At 37.9% G+C, this 5,545-nt stretch overlaps 1 pseudogene; it reads left to right on the top strand.

Annotated features, from left to right (window-relative positions):
- The first annotated feature begins 2,800 nt into the window (after positions 1 to 2,800).
- On the top strand, positions 2,801 to 3,291 carry LOC114037249 (annotated as a pseudogene).
- Positions 3,292 to 5,545: the final 2,254 nt, after the last annotated feature.

Genomic DNA, 5,545 nt, shown 5'->3' with positions numbered 1-5,545 from the left:
TTAACCTCCCTCAGCCTCAATTTTCTCATTTGTAAAAAGGATTATAATAGAACCTGACCCCCAGGTTCATTGCAGAGCTAAAATGAGATAATATTTATGAAGTTCTTTGCAAACCTTAAAGAGCTATACAAATACTAGTGATGATGATGATGATGAAGATGATGATGATGATGATGGAGAGCTTATAGAAAAGTTTGACAACATAGGGGTGTATATATATGTATACATTTATATATATATATATATATATATATATATATATATGTTGTAATAGAAGTTTTCCAGAGACCTAGTAGAAGAGGATAGTAGAGCATGGCCAGGTGTGGGGTGGGCTAAAGAGAGCTGAACTGAATGGAGACAAAATAAACGTGCATTATCTTGTAAAAGATCTGGGTTTGGTGGACTATGCATCTGTGACCGTGTGATAATCCTTCTGTTTTGATTATGGTGTAATACCAGTCATTCCCACACGCCCCAAGTAATGACCAAGTATGAGAAGGACAGTAATTTAATCTCTGGAATCAATTTCATACTCCACCTCACTTCCTGATAATCCACAAACCAAGGATGGGAATGACTGACAGTAGAGATGTGGATGATGATTCACCACCTCTGGAATGAGATGACTGGTCAGTTTCACATTGTCTACTAGACATCCATAGTGGCCCATTGACCACATCTGTCCATTACAAATCATGAGTAGAGTTAAGCTGTTGTTAATCCCTTGAGCTATTCAGTTCCCCAAGGGAGGGAAAATAGTCCTAGGTAAATCTTTGCAACTGTTTACAAGAGAAAAACAAAGGGCTTCTCTATAGAAACTGAATATAAGCAGCATGTGTTATTAAATTCAAAACACATGAAAGAAAAAGACATGAATTTTCCCAGTTACAGGATCTAGGGCAGTTGGTGGGGGAAGGAGGTAACTGGGATGTGCTATTAGAATAAGGCCACCAAAAAAGCATTGGCATCTTTTAAGTCATGAAAATATCCCAAGATAGAATTTTGTCTCTTTAGAGTAAATGTCCTACAAAAACATACATAATGCACTCAGTTCTCAGAGGACATGTCAGTTGTCATTCAGAAGCAGAGAAGGGAGGCTTCATGTAAATTAATAATTGGATAATGAAGCCCCTTTCTTGCAGTCTCTTGAAACAGATGGAAGATTTTGTTTCATTGAGATTATTCTCTTAGGTTCATAAGAGAAGACACAATGATATTTGCTTTGCAATTATGAACAATGCCAAGGAGAGACTAGGCATGTCATTCAAATATTATTTCTATTAAATACTGATGATAATTATAAATTTAATCTGTTTATACAGATAAAACCAAATGTATAAGAAATGTCTACTGCCCAGGCTATGCTATGCATTTGAATGGATTGCCTATAGATCATATCCATCAATATTTCTGTCATGGACAGGCATTGAAGATAGATATTCTGATTTCAGAGTAGAATAGGAGAATGAGTAGACTGAACCGTATTTTGGAAATTGTGCACTACTTTTAATGGTCATAACTTCTTAGAGAAATAAAAAACCCAATATCTTTTTATGATGTTATATGATGACAAATCACGGAAGAGCAAAATATCTAAGTAATAGTAAATTCAAGTCACCCAAAAGGTGTATATAATAATAATGATAATAATAGTAATAATGATAGTAATGATAATAATAATCATAATCACAGGTACCTCAGTCTCTCTCTGTCTCTCCCTCTCCTCTCTCTGTCTCTCTCTTTCTCCCCCCACCTCCTCTTAGACATAGATCTATGTGGAACATAATTATGAAGTTCCACATCTTACTATATGCAGGAATTCCCTTTATAACCTATCTAATAAGTCATCATTCTCTCTCTGTTTGGACAAAATAGTTTTGTTTTTTTGGAATCAGAAGACCTATGTTCAAATTCCCATTCTGTCACTTATTTGGTGTGACCTTGGGAAAATTTCTTCACATCTCTGGTCCTAAGTTTCCTCATCTGTAAAAGGAGTAGAACTTCTAAGCTCCCTTCCAGCTCTAAATCTAAGGTCTTGTGGAAAGTCTTTTATCCGAATCCTAACTTCAAACATTAACAGAAACATCTATATTTTCCCAGTTTAGATGCCTTTTTTAGGTAATTGGTTTCAATATGTAAAGTATCACAACTCTCCTCTCATCATTACTTTCAGTCTCTTTTCCTTAGGCCCCACCAAGATTCTTTGTTCTTTCCTTCACACTCACTTTTCCTAATGTGATCACAAGGTTCTGTGTACTTCAATCTGCTTGTTCTGTTTTTTTGTTCACGTGTTCATTTTGCTTTGCTTTGTTTCATAAAGGTGTTTTCTTTTTTCTTCTACTCCGTATATTGTTTAGTCTTAATTACATTTTAGTGTTCCATTCCATTAATGTGCCACAATTTATTGAACCATTCCATATTTAAGCTATGCACACACACACGTATGTGGGTATGTGTCTGCTATGAAAATCTTTGAACAAATAGCAATAATTTTCATTGTTATTTTCTTATAACTTTTGTCTGAACACTATTTTTTATGGGAAACTCACAACTTCACAACTTTGCAAGCCAACCTATCTCATCTTTGGACAGCTCAAAATGCTTCTTTTTACTTGTACTGAACAGAAGTCTGCCTTCCTATAAACATCCAACTGCTGGACTTCCTGTGAATGAAAACTTGTAAACACTAGAAATCTGAGATGGCTAGGCCCTTTGTCAGACTCGTGGTGAGCGATATTAAAAAGGTGCATCAGGAAAACTCCTGTGGCCACTGGCTGGGCTGAAGGTGAAGTGGGGTGAGATGGCATTCTGTGCCCCGGGCGCCCATCTGACCCACCAGCAGAAGGTGCTGTGGCTCTACAAACAGGTGCTCTGCCACCTCAAGTCCTGGATAATCCACAGGGATGAATATCGGTTCAAAGCTTGTTTGCTGAGAGCTCGGTCTGAAGAACGTAAGAATGAAAAAGACATGGTAAAAGCCACCAAACTGCTTATGAAGGGTGAGGAAGAATTTTGGGCTTATCAGCATCCTCAGCCATATATCTTCCCTGATTCCCCAGGAGGCACTTTCTTTGAAAGATATGAGTGTTACAAGGTTCCTGAGTGGTGCTTAGACTACTGGCATCCATCTGAGAAGGCGATGTACCCTGATTTTTTTGCCAAGAGGGAGAAATGGAAAAAATTGCTCTTGGAAAGTTGGGATCGTGAGGTTCAGCAATTGAAGGAGGAAACTCCACTTGATGGTCCTAAGACTGAAGCTCTGCCCCCAGCATGAAAGGAAAGTCATTTACCACCACTATGGTGGCATGTTGTCACCAGGCCCCGAGAGCGCCCTTCAGAATAACAATCACACACTTTAAACTTCCAGGTGTGTATATTGAATATGTAGACACACATATACTTGACATAATAAAGTCACTAATCTGGAAAAAAAAAGGTGCATCAATTTAAACTGGAGATAAACCTAGCAGGTGGGGAATTCTCATCTAATTGCCTGAAACTTTTAGAGTATGTTTAATATTAGAGTTATGTTACACAACTCCTGCACAGGTTCCATGACCTGATCATCCTTCCTCCTTTATTTCCTTCCTCCTTCCTCCCTTCTTCCTTTCCTTCCTTCCATCCTCTTGCTCTCTTTTCTTCATTAGCTTTGTTGTTGCCTTTGTTTTTTTGTAATACCACAGCCATGTCTCTTTACTCTTCCATCCAACAATTCTAAACAACAACAAAATATTCAAGAAAATCTTACTAATACCCTAGCCATATCTGACAGCATACACCACATTCTCTCTGTAAGCATACCTCTCTAGTGAGAGGGGAAGGTGTATTTCTTTATCAATTCTCTGGAGCTGTTATTGATCTGAATAATATCATATATCATATCCTACACCCATATGTGTGTATATATGAAGGAAAGTAAACTCTTATGAGATGTTGGTGTCTCTTCTAACCCACTCAGAACAATGATAATGATAACAACAAAAAGTATATAATTTGAACAATCTGACTATGGAGCATTTGGTTTTTTCTTGGATGTTCAAGTCCCTCCATATCCTGGAATCTAATTCCTATTAGGAAATTTATCTTCCAGTATTTCTGTACCAGAACTCTTTATTCCAACCTCAATGGTCTGCTCGTTGTCCACCCCCCCAAAAAAAACGCAAAAAATATTTCTTCCTATAAGGTCTTGTACCCCTGCTCCCCTGGTCAGAAATGTTCTCCTACTTTCCCTCTTTCAGACAATTCATACAAATTGAGCTCTTATATGGAGGTCAGAAGAAGCAATACAAGGATACTCTTAAGCTCTCTTTGAAGAACTTATCTATTGTGAGACATGGGAGACATTGACACAGAATTGTCTATCATGGCTTGCCCATTTCAAAGAAAGTGTTATGCTCTATGAGTAAAGCAGAATTGTAGTAGCTCAAAAGAAACATGAGATGTGCACATTTAGAGACATCTAGATCCCAAATGTTCATATGGGCTATTTGTGTCCAATCTGTGGTAGAGCCTTCTCAGTTCATTTTGGTCTATCAGCCACGGTCAGACACTATGTTGACCCCAACATAGTGATGTCATTTTGAGCCTATAGAAAGGACAACCACCAAACTATTTCACAGATCATGAGGGCACTACCAACCTAGCAATTTCTCCTCTACAGAAAAGGTTCCTTAGGAAAACAGTTTAATTTATTGCCTTGAACAGTTCTTTCTCCTCTCTGGCCTTCGCTCTCCTCATCTCTAAAATGATAAGTTAGAGGAGATGATTTCTTGTGTACTCTCTAGCTCTAACACTTATGGTACTATGATTTTAATGTCCTGAATATGCCGAAAGAGTAATTGAGGTCAAATGAAATCATGTACCTGAAAACTACTTGGTGACTCTAAAGCACTCTATAATGCAAGAAATAGTTCTAGTATTAGTATTAATGCAATACTAATTATTATTGAATAAATTATTGAGTTGCTATATGAATTTAAAGGGTTCCATTCATTTGCCACCTAATAAAAAGCCTTTCAAATACTTAGAGATGTTAATGGACTGCTTCTTTAATGTGGCCAAGAACATCAGCTAAAAAGTACATATTATCCTTTGAATTAGAACAAAGTAAAACAAGATTTCTTTTTCAAAACCTTCCAGTTGTTCACAGGGCCCTCTTTGTTGCCATGAGACCAAGAATGAATCATGTGGTTTCAAAGATGTGTAGGAGGTGGGTTAGTTGACTCAGGGGATCAAGAAGAGGACAGGAAGAACCCTTTCTTCCTCCAAGAAGCTGGAATAATGCCAACCCAGGTTGAAGAAAGTCCCTGCGGACACCGGATGAATTGATGTTCAGGAGGATGTGGGTCTCATTCCAGTGGATGGTTGTTCTCCAGACAAGATCATGCCTGTATACATTTTGGTTGAGAGGTCCCTGGCTTCATGAGTACAAAATCTTCCCTTTCACAGTTCTCAATCCCTGGAGTCAGAATTAGTGGACATTTTATTAGGCATGGCACAGCTTCAGTTTCTTCTTCCATAAAATGAGTGGTTTAGCGTAGCTGAC

The sequence above is a fragment of the Vombatus ursinus genome, unplaced genomic scaffold (genome assembly GCF_900497805.2).
Source record: "Vombatus ursinus unplaced genomic scaffold, bare-nosed wombat genome assembly UNPS02010284.1, whole genome shotgun sequence".
NCBI classification, from domain to species: domain Eukaryota; kingdom Metazoa; phylum Chordata; class Mammalia; order Diprotodontia; family Vombatidae; genus Vombatus; species Vombatus ursinus.
This window is presented reverse-complemented; position numbering and strand designations above follow the sequence as displayed.